This window comes from Diabrotica undecimpunctata, chromosome 2, assembly GCF_040954645.1.
Source record: "Diabrotica undecimpunctata isolate CICGRU chromosome 2, icDiaUnde3, whole genome shotgun sequence".
Classification (NCBI taxonomy): Eukaryota; Metazoa; Arthropoda; class Insecta; order Coleoptera; family Chrysomelidae; genus Diabrotica; species Diabrotica undecimpunctata.
Genome location: NC_092804.1, coordinates 14586693 through 14607508, shown reverse-complemented (window position 1 = coordinate 14607508; position 20816 = coordinate 14586693). Strand labels below are relative to the sequence as shown.

General features: G+C 31.6%; 1 protein-coding gene across 2 annotated transcripts in view; it reads right to left on the bottom strand.

Annotated features, from left to right (window-relative positions):
• Positions 1–1372: 1372 nt before the first annotated feature.
• The window catches only part of LOC140434228 (HUWE1-associated protein modifying stress responses 2), a 40364-nt gene continuing 20920 nt past the window's right edge, over positions 1373–20816 (bottom strand). Inside the window, exons 5-6 of one of the 2 annotated variants that reach the window (XM_072522328.1) lie at positions 20578–20793; positions 1373–9480 (exon numbers count right to left, since the gene is read on the bottom strand). The gene's annotated coding sequence lies outside the window, so the exon portion shown is untranslated. Of the gene's footprint in view, positions 20794–20816 lie in introns of both variants that reach the window. The other variant, XM_072522327.1, reaches the window with a different exon arrangement.

Sequence of the window (20816 nt, the reverse complement as noted above, 5' to 3'; positions counted from 1 at the left end):
TGATATATACTGCGAGGCATAAGTTAGGGATATTGCCAATATAAGGGTAATGGTACTTCATTCTGTTCCAATTATATGTAAGTAAACAATTAAAAATTATTACAGTTTTTAAAAATCATGAAAATTTGAGACCTTATAAAGATAATCAAACCAAAAAAATATTCTAAGTTTTGACAAAGCACCTGTACAGCCAATTGAAAATGACCTTTGTTCTTTCAAATGGGATAAACAAATATACTTGTTAACTACTTGACCGATTGTACCTATCTTTCGTAAATGTAACAACATAAAAATTCACATTATAAAATGTGTTTTAAATGTTTTTGTTAAGAATTATAAACAATTGAAAAACATACTTACTTTCGGATTTAATTTGCAATAACTTTTTTATCTATAAACATTTTTTTATTTAGAAAATCTCATTTTAAAGAGAGAGTATTTTCAAGAAAGTCGTCTGTTAACGTTTTTATCTAGAATGCGAAGTTTTTTCACAATATCGAAATGAATGAAAAAGTCCTTTTTTTGCTGAAATGTCATGATGAACTGAAAGTTTCGATAACCACGAGATAATACGCCCTTTCTATCGACATCCCCCAGATATTCCAGTTAAAAAGTAGCGCCTACTAATTTTTCGATTTTTCGGCTTCGTTTCATGGAATAATGAACTATAAACAACTTATAAATTTAATTTAATTATTTCTTTGAATAAAAAAATCAAAAAAATAGTGTTAATTGTTGATGTAGATAAGTTACTTAGTTGATTTATACAGTTTTATAGTTGTTGTATTATTGTTTATTTAATATTTAACTATATCCCTAACTTATACCTCGCAGTTTATTTGCCATGTATGTAAAGTATACTTGGACTTGGAACTTTTTGAAGTGAATACTTCTTATCGTTAGGTATGTTTTGCACGGGTCCAAAATCCTATTTAGCGTGACTCGAAAAATCGAGACGCGTGCCTGTGTAAGCGTGAATAAATTGTCCCTGATATTACTGTAAACGCGATAATGGACTTTCCTAATTTTGCAGTTATGGACTTTTTCGCCCTTTCTCATGTCGTTTTCTTAGTAAAGTGAGACTTTATTACTCAGGGAGCACAAACTAGAAGTCTGTCTAGGAAACATATCAGCGATTCTCAGAATTTTGGTGCCATCCATCCTTCGACATGTTAGATAATCCCTTGCACCCATACTAACCACTTATTCTGTAAAATTTATCTCTAGTCATAGTCTATCTTTCCTTGTTTTCCAGTATTTCGTTAAAAACTGTAATTCAATGCATATCACTTTCTTTATACTCCTCCAAATATTTTGTGGACAGCTGTCTTTTCTCCTTTTTTTCTACCCAAATTAAAATAAAAAGCATAAATGTAATTGTAAATAACTATTTATTTTAGACCAATAATTTATAAATATTAAATAGTTCTAATTATCAAAAAATATACAACCAAAAAGTAAATTAATTCCATCATGGTGAGACGTAATCAAGTTTGGTAGCCTTTTATATTCAATAATAAAATAATATAATTTTCAAATTACTAAACAGTATCATTTCATATCCAGAAACTTTTAAAAACATATTTCTCTCTTATATACACTACACTTATACTGCACATTATCAATAAAATACTAAAACATGTTTTTGTTTGCCAGCATTTATTAAAATGTATAAATAAATATGTTGGAACTTTTTAGAGATGTATTTTGGATTCATTTAATTTATATAATAAAGGATTTCCACCAAATAAAGATCTCCTCAGTTGTGTATTTTCAGCAATGTTGCAGTGTACCGCAAGTAATGCGGTATTAGTAAAAACTATGCGGTAAAGAATTGCGCACAGATTCTTAAAAAAGTAGACAGAAATAAAAACAATCAAAACCGGGCTTGTAACAGAAAAAAAACCTCTCCTATTAGGACATTGCAACATCAATAAAGAAGCTTTGAAAATTGAGAAATTTGATCCATGCATTTTTGTAAAATCCTTTTCATTCGCCGGATTTGGCTACCTGTGATATATTTTGCCAAATATTACTCAACGGTCGGATAAACATAAGGAGATAAAATGCTCTTACATAAAAAGTGAACCCAGGTAACATGCTTTGTTACACAATCAGTTCCAAATGTAGTAACGAAAAACCGGGTTTTTAACGGAAAAAAACCTCTCTTATTAGGACATTGCAACATCTATAAAGACGCTTTGAAAATTTAGGGATTATGCATGCATTTTTGTAAAATACTCTTCTTCATTCGCCAGATGTGGCCACCTGTGATATATTTTGCCCAATATTACTCAACGGTTGGATAAACATAAGGAGATAAAATGCTCTTAAATAAAAAGTGAGCCCAGTTAACCTGTTTAGTTACAGAATCAGTTCCAAACGTAGTAACGAACAGAAAATAATTTACAGCAAAAGCAGATGACAACTTAATGTATACAGAAATTAGTGTACATATTTTGTATCAGCTTTTGTAAAACTGTACATAAGTTTTCAGTATTTTATTGATAAAATAATCGACATGAAACTCTCAACTGCCTAACAAACAATTTTTTTTTCTAACTATATACAAAAAATAAACAAATTGTAAACTACTCCTTCGAGGGTATGAAAAATTACTGAAACAATATTTGAGGGTGGAATATCGAACAGTTATTACTCCTTTTTCTTACTTATTCCGTTTCATGTTTCAACAATAATGCAACTATATCATCATATATGTTGCAGTTCGTTAACTTTAGAGAAAAATCCGAAAAGACGAATATTCACGAGTGTTTTAATATCCGATTACAAGAGAGTTCCAAGAAAAGATTCTTTGGTTTTATTATATACTTTTGTTTTGGTATTAATAGAAGAGCGTTTTTTTAGATTTAAGTTGGTATTTTTTATTTTTATCTGTCATGTCAATTTGTGTTTATTTACAAAAGCCATATGCCTTAACGGAAAACTATCTTTCATCCAACTATTCGAAAATTTTGGAATTGTATAGTTTGATGTAAAAGGGTATGATGATTGCTGCAAAATTCATTGATAAGTGAAAATGAAAAAAAAAAGATAATTCGTAGACAAGCATATAAACTGAAAAACGATTTATCTATGAAAAATATTTCTTTCCCAGCCGTAAAAATGAAGTTGAAGCTACAGATAAGGTTATTGTAAAATGGTATAAAGAATGCAGCAATAGATCATTGAGTAAATGATTTAGACTTTTTTAAAATGTTAAGGAATTCAAGATGCAGAAATGAGAATACTTAAATGGTTGATTGAAGATACAAAAAAGAGCATTTAAATAAATATAATATATTAATAACTATGGAAAGTTTGGGTGTGACATATATTAATGCAAAAACTAAAAATAATAGGTTATGTTAGGTTAATAAACAATATGAAGTGCAGAGTTCCTGGAAGGGATACGAGTGGTGGACATCGAAAGAGGTTAGAGACAAGCAACTGATATCTCTGAAGTTGGATTAATATTGGTATGACCGATAGAAACAGACCGAGATATAAATTAGGGCTAATAAAATGACGATGTAACTGTTATAGTTTCATATTTTCATATGTCACTTATCGCATTCCAGGCGCCAGCGTTTGCTACTGTTCCAGTCTCCTTCAGAGTGTCCTCTATATTCCATTTCGGTGTGGATGTTTGAAATCCATCTTTTTCTTCACCTTCCTCGTATATTTCTTTGTGCTGGAGTCAATTTCCAAACCTTTTAAGGTATTCTGTTTCGCTGTTTTTTCTCACTTTAACTGTTTTTAAGGAATAATTTCATCTCTAATCATTCTCTAATGGCCTTATTTCGTACATGATCAAGCAAGATCAGTTAAAACGAAACATCTTCTCCAGGAAATTTGGTTAAGAGAAGTTTTTATGAGGTATTTTTACCGATAACCAAGTTTCTGACCCACGGGTCAATACTGGTGAAATTGTAGTTGGAGAACTTAAACTAGGATGGTCGGCATTATTTTTTTTGTGTAATATTTTTACTAGGCCATATTTATAGACACCTTTTTTTAGATCATTGGGTTACTGGGTTATTGTCTAACTTTCTTTGGGTTCTTCAGTATTTTGTATTGATATAATCTATTATCAGTCCGTATCTTTAAGAATCGGAAAACATTGTCGTTGTGGTGGTTCAGATTATCTGCAACAAATATCAATCTTATCTGCAACAGTGGCAAGAGCAATCGAGATACACCCTGTTAGATCAAAAACGAGGCTCTGGAGACCGAGTATGGGCGGGATAATCTTTTATATTATATACTGTCTCCAAGGAATTAAGAAAATGTAATTCAATACAATATTTCAACTCGTCGGAGCAGCATGGACCATTTTGTTGAAAATGCCCCCATATAAATGAAAATATATGCCAAAAAATTCACAATAGATAAAAATGAACTCTTATATTGTCAGACTGATGTGCGTGCTTTGCTTGTTTATTATTATGTATTTATACGCAAAAAATTGTAGAGACCAATTATGTGGACCAAACATGGAAGCATGGTAAGAGATTGAAATCTCTACAATAATAGGTCATTAACAAAACAAATCAAGCGAACATAGCTACAGAATTTACTAATAATGTAGAACAATGAGAAAATAATTTAGTTTTGTGTATGTCTGTCTGGAAATTATTGCAAGAAAAACTGCAAAGTGTTCAGAAAACTTATTAAACCGGATGTAATTACACCCACTTCCGAGAAAAAACAAATATATTTGTAAACTACGATAGCTAAAGCAATTTTATTATAACTAGATATGTGTTGGTGTATCTACTTATTTCCATCCATAGACTTTTGTAAAATTAATATTGTTTCCCCTTCCTACTTAAATTTTTTCCAGAACCTTCTCTATTTTGACCCTTAAGTAACACTATATAAATCACAAAATTGAATTCACTGGTCATGATACGAAACGAATTTAGTAAGAAAAATCCTATATACAATTTTACATTAGCTTAAAAAATTTATTGTATAAAACCATCGTTAACAGAAATGTTCTAAATATACACAATACAAGATACAAAATTATAATTTATTCCACGAACTATTTAGATGGATTCTTTGGAAAACTATACAAAATAATTGTACAAACGTTAAAAAATCTCAAAATTCTCAAATCCGAATTATCATCAGAGCGGTTGAAACAAGTTCAATCAAAATATAATTCAAAGCATCACTTCTTGTCTGTAAGTACGTTATTTTTAAAAGCAAACGTAAAATAATCAAATCGAAAAACATGAAGGGGAGTGCAAAGGATATATACTTTGCGCAAGTAATATTTTATTTACAATGTTTCATTTGTTACAAATAAAACTGTTTAAAACAGTCTGTGAAAGATACACTGTAATCACTTGACAATGAACTAGTCTTCATATTATTGAACCACCACCCCCTTGAAACTAAATGAAAAGTAGCTCTAAATATTAGTAACAATTAAGAAGAAATACTTACTAGATGAAATAGAAAAATAAATTAAAAAAAAAAGGCATTAACTAGGTTGTTCAATAAGTTTGCTCGTTTGGTAAGAGAGGGCGTTATCATGTCCATACTTTTACTTTTCTAAAATTGGTACCACTGTTTACGGAACAAGTATGAAGTTTCATGTTGATCTATCAAACCATTTAGAATCATGAGTAATTATTAATAAAATATTGAACTGAATTTTATTTTTGGAGGATTCAACAACAAAAGAAATTCATAGACCATTGTTAAAAGGGTTTAAGGCCTATTCATCGTCAATTAAGAACAATGAGAAGTTGAATTCAAACGTGGTCATACAAATATTGAAGACGATCTACGTGAAGGTTGTGCAAAAATACATAAACTAGTAATTAAAGCAAAAAGACAAGATATGGTTTTGGAAAACTGTCGATTAACTGTCACATGGATCTAATTATGCAGTTTGAACAATATTTGGCGGAAAGTTTGGATTTTAGAAAGCTGAATTCAAATGGAAGCCGCATTCGATGATAATACACTATCTCAGCATCATTTGGAGCTTTTTATAAAGGACAAAAAGGATTTTATGCAATGTCTCATCACTCAGTATTGGACTTAGGTTTACCACCAAGATCATAAATCTCGAAAGCAAGAGGCCAAGGAGTGTTGGGAACCTGGTAAATCGGTTACAAAGCGAGCCATTTGTAACAAACAACGAATTTTGCTCGTGAAGTACCTTCAAACTACTAAAACAATAAATTTAGATGATTATTCATGTGTGGGAATCAATTGTCATCGAACGATGGAGTAATAAAAGCTGTCTAAGCGTATTTTGACAGTCATATGGATTCTGACATACCTGACATCAGTACAATAATAAATTATAAAAGCAGAAGAAGGATACTTAAGCATAATCCAACCAGCCTGAACGATTACACGCTGCATAGCGTACGGAACCAGAAGATACGGATTCTCACTTCAGGGATGGAATCCATAAATTAAAAGATTACTGGAACAAATCTAGTGAAGTTTAGGAGGATGATATTGAATAATACATCAATATATCGTATTTCAAACCAAAGAAAGAATAATAATCACAAAATCGAGTGACCACAATCGAATGGCTGACATTGTTACTATTGTTTTATATGTTATTATTTTATCTGTTATGTATGGAAACAAACAATTTCTCAAAATAAGTTACTTAAAAAGAATAATCAACGAAATAGATCATAGACCAATATTTAGATCAGATGATGAAAAACGACGTATTCGCAGACATAGTAAAATGAAGGCGTATGTACAAAACCTAAGGCAGCAGTTTCAAGTGCTCATCAAATCAAGTTATCACAATGATCAGTTATATCTAAAAAAATTGTCACCGTAAAAAGAAAAAGGTCCGTTTGTAAAACTCAACTTGTATCTGACTTTGCTCTTCATGTTTTCCGTTTTTACTGCAACAAATGAGACGTGAGAGTGAAGCTTTCTAGACTATACAATAGCTATATCCTCGAACTTGAATCAACGTGAACGTCTTCAACGCCGTTAATTGTATAATTTACGAGATATAGGTGAAAGATTATGTACATTTTTTAATATCTATAGGAAATATTAATATTTTTTTCCAAACAAATACATATGTACAATTTACATGCCAGTTGTCTGTTCCTATAATGATACATCGTATATGAATTATGTAAAAATATATTTGAATTGCGTTATACCAAAAGTAATTGTTTTTATTTCGAAAACTAATTTATTTGAGAACCGACTTACTAAATGTGCGAAAAATATATATAGGTATATTTGGTACGAAATGAAATATAAACTAGAGAAATATAACTTCACTGCAAGTCCTGGCCTGTCAAATAGATGGCGCCACCAATGATAAGTTAACAAGATTTAGAAATTAGCGAACTTCAGACGTCACCAAAATCAGAACATAATCGGACCATTACTTTACAAGTTACAGCTGTTGAAGTGACGATATGTTTAAAATTTTCAAAACAATATAAAGATCTGAGTGTGTGTTGACATTCTGAACGCTAAAAACACTCATCCAAATTTTGCATTTCGCTTGAATATCCTTAACAGGTCTTCAAAACCGCAAAATGAAGTTTTTGACAGAAATATTGAAGATATCGGAAGACGGTATATCAAATCGATTCAAAAATTCCTGCCCAACAGACAAACGCACGCAAGTTAATAAAAATGTATTAAAATCAGTTTTTGCATCAATACGTCGCGATGGATGAAACTTGGGTCGAGAACTTCACTCCCGAAATCTAATCGGCAGTGAGCTGAGTGGGCAGCACCAGCTGTTCACCAAAGATACAAACATCTGTTGGCAAAGTTTTGGCTTTCATATTTTGGAACACATGAGGTATTTTGCTCATCGATTACCATGAGATCGGAAAGGCAATGAATAGCGAATATTATACAGCGTTATTATTGGTGCGTTTGAAGGAAGAAACTGTGAAAACGGCCACAAGTGAAGAAGAAAATAGTGCAATTGTAATATAACGACGTACAGTATCAAAAAGAAGGATGAGTTGCATTTTAAATCGATTCTGAACCCACAATATTCTTCAGATCTGGTTCAGAAAAAGAAATTTTTATTAAATAATGTTATTGTAGAAACTGAGACATTTTTGTCGTGAGTCAGTGTATCGCCATAAAAGGAGATCACGTTGATGCAAAAGATCCAATTCGGTGTAAAAATTGTTCAATTAATTAAGATTTGGATTTATTAAAAGTAATATAAACGTTAGGAAAGCAAATTTTAGATGAATATAGTCATCTAAAATTCAATGACGAGTGCTCTTGTTGATGTTGAGTGTTGTTGTTGAAGGGTACTTCATAAGATAACTCTTTTCTGAGACTAAATGTTCTTAGAAAAACGGGTTAAAATGCTGTTAAAACCAAATTACAAACTAGGAATGTAATATCGACCCAAACAATAAAGAAAAGTGACCAAAAAGGATTACTTATCTCCGAAACTAAAGTACGATTGCTATTTGTAGAAATTATCAACATTTGCTTGTTAATAACTGGACGCAGGTTTTGTTCTTTGAGCAAGGGGAAGAACAGAAGGGAAATCTGAAATTGCAGAGTCACTTTGTTCACAAGGAAAACTAGATAGACAGGTTTAAAAGAAAACTTATCTAAATTTTCTACTTCTTTTTGTCATACATCGTGTAGTCGATTCAGTTGCTGCCTTAATAAATTATTCTTATCCTGAGCTGGTCGGAGAATGCAGTCAGCATTTACGACTTCAGACAAATTTATATCTTTCTAAGTCAGGAGTATATTTTTTCCTGGTCCACCACTGAACTGGGAACATATTTATCCATGCAAGATGTGCACCTAATAAACTCAGGTATTTGCTTCAAGATATTTAATAAATATAACCAGTCAAAATGGTTGTCCTCAATGCCTCATCTAGGAAGAAAAGTGTAATCTTTTGACGAACATTTATTCCCACGGAAAAAATCACAAAGCAAATTTAGTTTAGGCCAGTACCACATTAATTTATAAATATGTTTACTTTATTTTGTTATCTTTTGGTATAACGCTCCACATTTAAAAAATCACAGCTTTGTTTAAGTTTGTATTGTATCGTAAGAGCTGGGCCTAAGTTACAATTTTTTATTAAAATAATAATAAATAATAGTATACTATCGTGTAAAAACTTTTAAAAAATGTGCGTACTAGATCGAGGAAAAAAGTATACGCCCGCAATATATTGTTACTACCAATGCTATAGAAAAATTGAAAAAATTCATTTTAGATTGGTACTTAGATTTACAAAGATGTGCATACTAATCACATGCCACAATTTTTATAGTTGAATTTCTCGCTTCCCGCGCGATAAAAATATTGATAGTGGGATATAAAATCATGTTGTTATAAAGTTATAAGTTTGAAACCTCTGCTTGGGAACGCCTCTGCTATGCGCAGTAGATGGCAGAGACTGTACGTGTTTGCGCCAAATATATTGTCATTGCAACTTCAGAAAAACAAACACAAACTAACCTGAAAAGAGAAAGGTTAATAAAAGTTTAATTTTCCCTTTTATAGAATATTATTCCGAATATTATATTTTATATTGATATTGGCATGCAACACGTATTGCTTTATTTGTAAAATTAATTAACGAATGCTTTATACTTATTTTCTCTTCTCTTAAGCCAGTTATAAAGAAAATAAAAAACAATATACTAGTAAAGGATAACTGCATAGTAAAATATTTTTTATTCAATCTATCTAAAGTTCATTCGTTTACCAAATTCCCATCAGTAAACATGAGCACGTGTTGATATTCGCCGTCTCATTCGTCAAGAGGCTATTAAATATAATTTATTACCTTAAGCGAGACAGATTCTCATGTTACAGATCCCAACTTGCCAGCATTTTAAATTCAAATTGTATCGTGTTGATTTTTAAGTTAATATATTGTGTTATATTTATGTTATAGTTATTGTTAAGTTATTTACTGGTCGTGTTATTTTTTAGAGTTAAGTTTAATTGTGATATAATGATTAAATTTCAAGAAATTCTTACACTAACAGTTTCAAAAGTAAATATTTTTAAAAGTCATATGATACATAGGTCATACATCAGTACGACCCTGTTTGGCTTACACGTGGTTCTATTGACGATTGGGAATTTGTAAAATGAATAGGGTTTAGCCAGTTTTGGCTCTTGTCTGAGGCCCATCCACAGCAAAAAATTATACCTAAATATCTGTAATCGGGACAGAAACAATTTTTTGAAAGTTTTACACTAAACTATATCTTAAAACCCTACAATTTACTTCATCTATGATAAATTAAAAACATATCACATGGTAGATATAAGGAAGTATGTGGAATTCCTCACTCTTATTTTATCACACTAAAATGTGTATTTGATGTGTATAGAATAGAATCTAAAATTTATATCAGTTGCCCCAGGTTAAAAGTTGCCTACATTTATTTATTTATCTATATTTCGGTTTTCTGCCGAATGCATTCACTGGCAGACTGTCTACATTTATATGACTGAAATATCGATGCTGCAACAAGTCCTAGATGTTATATTATTATAAACTAAACCTCAAGGGACTTTTGTACTTTTTATTAGAATCTAATTTTTTATTATTTACATTTACGTCATCATTTCTTCTTCTATTTTTTTTATGGCTTCGCTACGAGGCGATTCGCCAGCACTATTTGTTGGCGACCGTGATGTAATCTGGTTGTAAACCGTATCAGGGCCGCTGACATTTGCGTAAGTATGGTAGTACTTTTTCTGATATCATCAGAGGCTGAGATTATAGGATTTTTAATTTTTGTTAGCATTTAGAGAATCAGAGAAGACAATAGCCTTCTTGATGCCTTTAGGTATTATAATTTTAATTGCTTGGTAAATTGAAACATTTTAAGCTTTTATTTTTATAGATATCTCACCAGGAAGCATAGAAGAAAACTTGAAATTAATGTTGGGAATATTGATTCAAAATCCTATTTTCCCTTTATTTTTTGAAGCATCAGTATATACAAGGGAGAAATCCCTATTGTATTTTTGGGTGAATAATGAGTATTTTTGTTTGATTGATGATTCATTTTTCTTAATACTACAGTTTAAAGTCTGTACCTATTGGATTGATTAGTGTTAAAGTCATAAGTCATAATAAGGAAAATTTTGATGTTTATGTATTTTATTTTGATAATGGAAAAACTGTTCAAGAGCCATAACAAGGAGAGGTACGAGGTTGGCTTGTTGAAAATTGGTTTATTTATGATTTTTCTACGTCTATTATATAATATATATAATTTTGATAATTTTAGACATAAATTTAGAGGTATGTATTAGACTACCATGTTCCAGGTCAATCTAAGCAGATTCGGCTAAGATTGATTTAGCTAAGAGTAAAAGTTTGAGATTGAATCTTGGTCCATATAGTCCAAATTTGTGTGGGATAATGTATTTTTAAGAATATTTAAATTATTGATTGTTGCATTATTAAGAAAATGTAGACAAGCGTTTCTGGTATTATATAAAGGATCTGAGTCAGAATTTTGAATATGTTGCAATGCACTGGAATAGAATAACGTGCTCATTTCAATTCCTGTATCAACCGCCTGACATTTTTTTTACTTACATGACATCCGTCAATCGTCTTCTTGTAGTGTTGACTTATACATTAATGTTATTCAGCCACTTGTGGCAGTTTCCTTCATTCGGGTATCTTCTTGCTGCTTACAATTTTAGGTGTCTTCTTCTTAGAGTGCCTTCTTCCTACGGATGTTGGCAATGATAATGGCTATTTTTAGCCAAACAAATTAATCTGCATAGATACCAATCACGTAGATTCTTCAACCAGGAATTCTACCTTAGGCCAACAGATCTTCCTTGAACCTTTCCCTGTATTGTGAGACACAACATTTCATATTTTGGTCCCCTCATCACCTGGCCTAGGTATTCCAGCTCTCTGGCATTTTCTTCTGGAAGCTTCTTTCTATCTGTCTATCGGAAAAATGAAAATATTCTAAAATATCACTAATGGCAACATTATGTTCTCAAAAATATGTTTGTAATGTAATCCTGTTAATTTTCTTCTGTATAAGAACAAACCCCCGGGCCTTCAGCACTTATCCATCCCCATACGTTGACCAAGAATCCTACACTTAAATGATGAGCATACCGTTGATCAAAACTATGATTTCTCGACATATAAACTCTTATTCGACCATTGCTTTATATGATCGAAACACTTTTTCATCGGAAAATCCAACATTAGACCAAAAGTTATCTTCATGGTTTATGAATTCATTACAAAAATGCAACTCGTCTCCTCTTGTGATCCTCAGCCAAAAAGATTAAACAACGTATCAATTCACTTGCTGTAATCTTTCTACGTGCAATGCGAATGCTGCCGGAAACGCTGTCTCTTCGCTAGCTTTTCGAGCTGTGACAGAAGGAACTTCTGTTAGATAATCTACTAACTCCGCATCTTTTTGCTCTGTGGGGGGAAACACTGTCTCTTCGCTAACTTTTCGAGCTGTGACAAAAGGAGCTTCTCTTAGATAATCTACACCTCATTTGCTGCTCTGTTGAGATCTTCTGCCCTCGTGAACCACCCAACTCGGGATCTTGTTTGATTTTGCATATGCACATATGGCCCACGTTCAACTCTGCCACAAATTGCCTTAGTGGTCAACCTTCTTCGAGTTTGTCAATTGCTCTTTATTTTTACGTCATTCAAATGCATTCTGGGCTGTATTCTTCAATACGCGCGAAATTTTTGACAAACACTTTGACATTTAGTAAATCCGTACGAAACTGCTATTTTACAGTATTATAATGTAAAAAATGAAGGTGTCAATTATTCAGTGACCGCAGCTGTACCTTTAAACAGTTGTTCTTATTTTCTGATATCCAAGGGAGATGACGCCTACATATTTGTGACTACGCCATAGTGGTAAACGTGAGTAATGTGTCTGTCTTTTTGTTTCTACCTACCATGTCTTCTTCTTATGACGCCTATTCTTTACGGATGTTGGACACTAAAATTGCTATTTTGATTTTATTGACTGCTGCCCTAAAAACTCCAATAGTGCTCACGTCAAATTTTCGTAGGTTATGCATCCAGGATATTCTTCTTACCCTTCCTGGACCTCGTTTCCATGTACCTTACCTTGAAGTATGGTCGGAAGTAGGTCATATCGTTGTTTTTTGCGTATTATATGGCCCAGGTACCCATTTTGTGAAGCATTTCTTCGTTGATAACTTTGTCTATCCCGGAAATCCTCAACATGCGTTTATCGCACCTCATTTCAAATGATTCGAGTCTTCAGTAACGATTCGGTTAAGGTCCATGACTCCATTCCATATATAAGAACATATAGAGAATAGGTAGCATTTTATCATGGTCTGACGAGCTTCAAACAAGCGTCACGTAACATTGTGGCCAGACCACTAATGTTTTGACAATAAGAGCAGGATTTTTCCACATACATATTTCCTAGATAAACTGTATTTAGGAAACTTTTTTGGCCGTCATGAGATTATTTGGTGACAATTAAATAACGAAAATTGTATTTCGACGTAAGAGAAGTAAAATAATGCAAATATTTGAAAATAGAGCTTTAAGTGAGAGTCATTTGTATTGAAATATCCAAAAATCCACGAACTATTCTAATTATATCAAATAATTAAAGTATTTTACTTTCTGCATAGAACCTGCATTAAAATCTCAATAAAAAACGAATGATCATTAAATTTCTGCTATTCTAAGGCACTACAATGAAATTAAAATATTTCAAAACCAAAGATCAAAAGAATATACATTATACAGGTGTAAAAATATCTTCATTGTTCAATAAGCTTGCTAAGGCACATGAATTCTTAAAAATGAATAATTACAATTGAGTTTGTAGTAAATAAGGGCCAGCATAAATTTAGTATTAGTTTCTGATTAGATAGATTTAATAAAAAATAACATACTATTCGTTTTAAGCGCACATCATGTAAGAATAACGTAAACAATAACATAAAAACAAATTATTAAAAGTTTAAAGTCCACAGAGACTATTTTTAAACAAATAAATTAACAAGGTTCATTCATGATGGTGTCTTAAACTTATAATTAGTATTTTTTATCCTCCAAATAACTTATACAGGAGATTCAGCGGCGTAATTTTCATATCAATCTGTTTTGATCAAAGCACTAATTGTATGGAATACATTTGCGAATAATTATTCATATGTGGTTTCTGATGGGGTTATAGCAAAGTATTAACTTGGTGATTAAGCTTGTCAAAAAAACCTGGATTGAAGATGAATTTCAAAAACAATTCTGAAGAATATCGTAAAAGAAAAATGATCACTACTGGTGTCATAAGTAGGTTTAGTAAGTAGACACAATCATCTGTGACTCATAATACCCATAGAAATTATTAAGCATTTCAATTTTTATGGAATAATTGATAGAATTTTATGTTTAATAATAAAACAAACCATAAAAAACAAACTATTTTTTAATGTCTACAAAATTACGCCAACTTGGCATGTTTCGCTTTAACATCAGCTTCTTCAGAAGAAGAGACATTTTAAACTATTTTAGTAACAACAACAGTAAACAACAATGTAACCAGTACCTTAGTTACTGAGCTACGGCCGCCACGGAACGGATAGGTATCATAAGATCTCACAAAAAAAACTTTCTAGAGAAACAGGCGTGCTGCTACTACACTTTACAAGAACTAATGAGTTGAAGTTGCTGCATGTGGTACCCAAATATGAATATATATTATATTATGAATATATATATATATATATATATATATATATACTTTAGTTACTTGTACATAACGGTACTGTAATTTCTTAATTATTCGTTAAGAAACTCTTCCACTGAATAATATGGTCTTTGAGATAGGTAGGCTTTTGTCATTTTACGGAACTTGGGACAAGATGTTGCAGATTTCAGTTGTAAAGGGAGATGGTTGTATAGTTTGCCGGATATAATATAGATTTCTTTACTAACTATAGATTAGGTCTTGCTGGAAAAACATAAGTAAACAGTTTCTAAAATATATAAAGAGAGAAGCGTTAAAATCTCGTGATTTTTGAAGTAGCTTCTGTGGTTGTTCTTATAAGGCCAAACAGTTACCGTATTGCTCTTTTTTGTAATTTAAAAATAACATCAGATTGGGCAGCTGTACTAGAACCCCAAAAAGGAAGACCATACTGAAGATTAGACTCAAACAAAAAAAAAATATGTTGTTTTTGAAGATGCTAAATTGATTTCGTTCAAACCCGATCTTATTGCATAGCACGGTGAGGCTAATTTCTTACTTAACCCTTTCACTATTTTTGTACATCACCATGTACATTGAATTTTATTGCCTTATATAAAATTCAGAATTATTTATCTCCTAATCTACATTGGTACATCAGAAAGTACAACCTATTTTAAAGTTGTTAGGTTGGTAGTAAATGCGATAAAGTTTGACAATAGACGTTAGTCAACATTTAAAACGTGAGTGGCGTGTTGTGCAAACAGGTGCATTTTAGGTTATGTGATATATTTTACGTTTTCTTGTAAATCTACTAAAATTAGAAATTTTATGATTTGCTATTGGTAAGTACATGTTTCAACGTTGGAGTTCCATAATAATTTATAATGATTTATATAATACAAAGTCCACAGATGTAGTTTGAACTAGTATGTACATTACCATGGACAAACGCAGTTTGTGGACAATATATTATTAGACCATGTTTTTGCAAAAGTTATAAATTTTATTTCTATTTTGTATTAGTAGTGTCGATATAGTGGAGACGCGAGACAATAAATTGTTGAGGGAGGGGCACCCCTAAAAATTGACTAAATTTAGTTTTCAAAAGTTTTATTTTTTTTGTTTTATATGGATATTTACTAATGTTTGTCCTTCATACGTTTGTTTTTGTTTTTTAGATAATGGCAAACGCAAGAAAAAATTCAAAAAGAAAGCTAACCCAAGAAGAACTTCTTTATTATCTTGAGAACGATGATGTTTCAGATATTGAGTACCTGTCAGATGATGATGATGGTTGGGAGTCAGACGAAATATCTAGAGAACAAAGAAATAATGACATTCTAGATGTAACTATAGATAAAAATAATGGAACTGAAAATGAGCCTGAAAACAGCGACGTTGAAGATGTAGATTTGGCAGATGAAGAAGAAAGGTTGGGGCTAATTGTAAATGGTGAAAATATGGGGGAAAATGACAAAGATGAGTTGAAAAGGAACCAAACAAATTTTGAGAAAGATGGGACAAAACAAGAAAAGAATATGTGCAGATTCCCAGGCCTGAAGCTATAAGACGATACAACAGTAACATGGGCAGCGTCGACAACTTGGACTTCTTACTAAGTCTATACCGATCCTATGTCAGATCAAAGAAATGGACTGTAAGAATGATCACTCATGCCATTGATTTAGCCCTGGTAAATTCATGGCTTGAGTATCGCACTCAAGTTATTCTTTTGGGAGTAAACAAGAGGGAAATCCTTGATTTGTTAGCTTTTCGCCAAGAAGTGGCCGAAAATCTAATCTGCAGTAGACATGCTCCTAAAAGAGGCAGGCCTTCAAAAAGCTTCGAGGATCCAGGTCCCTCTAAAAAGAAAAAAAACTGAAATAAGGCCTCTAAAAGACCTTAGATTTGATGGATACCATCATCCTCCACAGTATGATGATAAAAAGGAAGCCTCAAGATGCAAAAATGAGGGGTGTAAGAGCAAGACACATATATTTTGTCAAACATGCAAAGTTCATTTATGTATTTTAAAGGAAAGGAATTGTTTTTCCACATTTCATACAAAGTAAATGTTATAATTTATATTACTTTTGACAATGATCTGATTTATAAGAGTTTCTAATAAAAAATTAACACTCAATGGTTTTTTTTTACTTCCATGAACTTTTTTTGTCCATTGTGATGGACATCCTGTACTGGAAGGGTGGGGGTAGTTAAATTATTTTTATGTAAAAAAAAATAATCTATAGTGCAACAATACTTTGTATACCAAAAATTAGAATTTTTTAATCACTCTAAAGGGAAGTGATAGTGAAAGGGTTAACAAATCAATATGAATGGATTTAAGGTTGCTGTATATAAAAAAAAAAAGAAATTTTACAGAATCAACGATACTGGTCTGGCTGTTATTAAGAGACAAGGGCTGAAGAGCTTTTTTATAGAATAATACTACTGGTTTTTATTTTAAGTAGATCAGAAGTTACAGTCGCATGAAGAGTTGCAATATTAGAGTTTCTCCACGTGATACTGGTATCATCAGCAAAAAAGAAACAATTTTCCATCGATTTTTAAATTAGTGATGTCATTTATAAAGATAGGGAAAGGTGGTGCACCCAATACTGAACCTTGCGGTACTCCACAGACAATGCTTTTGTGATTAGAGTCAGTATCATTTGCTCTAACTAGTTGTTCCTATTTCATAAGATCAAAAGCTTTGGCATAGTAACAAAAAACAGTGGCAGCATTACTGGTACATTTATTAGATAAAAAGCTAAACCGATTTTGTAATAAAATGTTGTTTTCAACGAAAAAAGGAATAAGTCAGGCTTTTATAAGTCTCTAAATAATTTTGGATAGAACCGATAGTAAAGCTTTAGGTCTATAGTTGCAGACATTAGATTTATCACCACCCTTAAAAAGAGGAATAATAATGGCTGTCTTTAGGCACTCTGGAGGTATACCTTTTTCAACGGAATTAGTTAGTTAGCTTTCCATACAAACAAAAATTAAATTATACATAACTTTGATCAGATCAGTTCTCACCTTTGCTGCTGAAATCTGGTGCATGACACAAGACAGAAGAGTCAGCTCTTCGAATTTTTGAAACATATTTGGAAAGACCTATGGACCGGTAAGAGAAAGATAACTGGAGAATTAGGAAGTAATTTTGAACTTCAAACAGTTCCTGCAAAAGAAGACATAGTTATGTTTGTAAAGTCGAGAAAACTGGTGTAACTTCAAAAGGTGAAAAGAATACTTTTTGTACGGAAGAATGAAAGGGTGAAGCAGGAAAGAGAAAGATGAAGCAAGAGAAGAGACTGGACTACCACATGTTGTAGCTATTCAGCGTTATATGCATTTATGTTAGTTTTAAAAATACAGGAAGATTTTATTTTCAAGAATACTTTTCTGAAGAAGCAGATGGTTTGAGCGAAAACATGTCAAGATCTGTGGAGGTTAAAAAAGAGTGTTGTATTTTTATGTTTTGTATTATTATTGACAATTTTATGAGTATAAAAAGGTTATTTTAACTTTTCGGTATCAAAATACATCTCAGGTACATTTGTTTTTAGGTTATATTTATAATCTAGAATTACATAATCTCCTGGATTCTCTTGTGTTTATACTACACCAATCTGGATTGGTGTCAAGTCAAAGGAAAGAACAACATACATTATAAACGTCACATTTTTGTTATTTTTCTTTAAATAATTATTTTATTTCAATTTCTTTCGATTGTATTCATTTAGTAACTAGATCTTTCATTTTAATTTCAAATAGTTGGCGCTCAACTCTTAGATCAACTACATATTCTATTTAATTTTTATTTTTCATTTTCAATGTTCATTTATTTCAGTTATATTTCCTGTATTCGACTCCAGTCTGTTCCGTCATAGACATAAAACATAAAAAATATTTATGCTCCACTCCAGTTGACAAGTCCATTTGACAGTTGGCAACTCTGTTCTCTCTGTCAGTTTTATTCAATGTAGAAGTGGAATATTTTTTATAATTTTCTTTTGCCTATTTAAGCTGGATTTTCTTCATTTCAAGATTCATTTACATTCTTAAATCTTTTCTTGAGGTGAGTACATTTCATATTTCAAGTTGATAATTTTTTTTATATTTGCCTTTTTATAATATTCTTTTTTGACATTGTTTGATACATAGCCTAATCCTCAAGCCATGCTTTATTTCCAACTTTCAAATATGTCTTTCCAACTTTCAAAATAATATGAATTTCAAATAAAAAATTGTTTATTTTCTGTGGCAAGGAAATTTAAAACGTATGCAGTCGCGAACTCAAGGTTTATTATTTAAGTTTTTGGGCCTTATTAATTTTTCCTCGTCTACTTTTCGTGGGACATATCGAAACCACATGGGTGGAACTTCCTGAGCCTCGTTAGGGCTTTCCAAAACACATGGTCGACCATGCAATAGCAACTGCAGCTGCTATTCAGAACTCAATGATCACCTAAAGATACATACATTCAAGTATCTAGAGTGAGCTACATCTAAAACCAACTACATTCTACAATCCTATCCAACTACTTGAAGACAACAATATTTGCCACAAGTATCAATTTAAAATTGTTGTAAAGCTATAGGCAACATTTGCTTTGTTTTTGATTTAATATTTTTTTATACCTATTTCTTATGAACAATAAATATGATTAGTTAATATCTTAGTTTATTTGTCCCAGCCAAACTCATTTTTCAGTTTCACTTTTAAGATAAAACGTTCTCACACCTGAGAGACTGAGCTAGTCGAGACCTACCAATTGGCTCACAAAGAAAGTTGAGTTTTATTGTTATACATTGGCTCCCAACTTTCACAGGTAGTCATATTGTTACCCATAGGCCCCCACCATTTCTGATGTTTTCTATGGTTCTATGTTTAGCATATCATTAAATCGACAAAAATATAAATAATTAATTCAGAGAAGCTTAAAACAGACGGATCGAAGAACAATGAAGGGATATTAAACAGATGTTCGGGAAAATTTGGTAATTAACATAGAAGAAATAACACAATATAGATAAACGACATATAATAAAACTTTTGAAGATAACAGAAATTTATCGAAGACAATTATAGACGCCAAGTGAAAAGACATGGCTGCAGGACCAGGCGACTTCTGCTCAGAATTTTTAAAAATTATGGACGAGAATGGAATAAAGACTTACTTTAATAAACTAGTTAAAAGTATTAACATCACATGAATAGGAAAACGCTGGAAGTATCAAAGGTAACAATATAACATAATTTGCAGGTTACTGTAAAGTATATGCAACACATATTACATGTCTAGAGTGCATATGCCATACAGCAGATATATTTGTACTGTAGGGGAATTGAACAAACAGTTACTATCTAACTCTTTGTTAATACATAACCTTACATGGCACTAAGTACAGGTCACCTTTAACTTGTTTTATTCGTTATACCATTTGATAAAATAAATTCGTCTAATTAAAATTAGCACCAAATACACAAATCATGAAGAATTACTCTCCTTAATTTCTAATAAATAGGGGGAAAGATAGTAGTGGAAGGGATTTCTGTACCCAGCAGTGACAATAATCAAGACAATTGCAAAAATACTGATTTCTAATATTAACTTACATTCAGTATCTTGATAAAACAGATGGACTTAGTTATAATAAAATAACTATCTACATTACGTTTGAAACATCGATTTCTGAAAATTATACTGCTTATAAAACCTGAAATATCAGAATATTTCATTACACAATTGAATATATCATTCCTTATAAAAATACTTCATAGGATATAGGAGTACCTAATTTTCATAAAAAAAATAATCTACATCTAACCCACTTTTTAGTACTCCTCAATCATTGTTATGTCAGACATATTTTGATAACGATCTCCGGTCTAAAATAGTCTGCATTTTTCCTGCGTTTGTAGTATGATTCCGCTAATGGATTGTATAATATTTTCGGCTGTTATCCATGACAGTATATCAATTCGTGATCATTGATATAATCCTCCTAAAGTAGTTATGCTACAACCATAATTTTTTTTGCAACTGATCTGAAAATAAAAGAAAATAATGT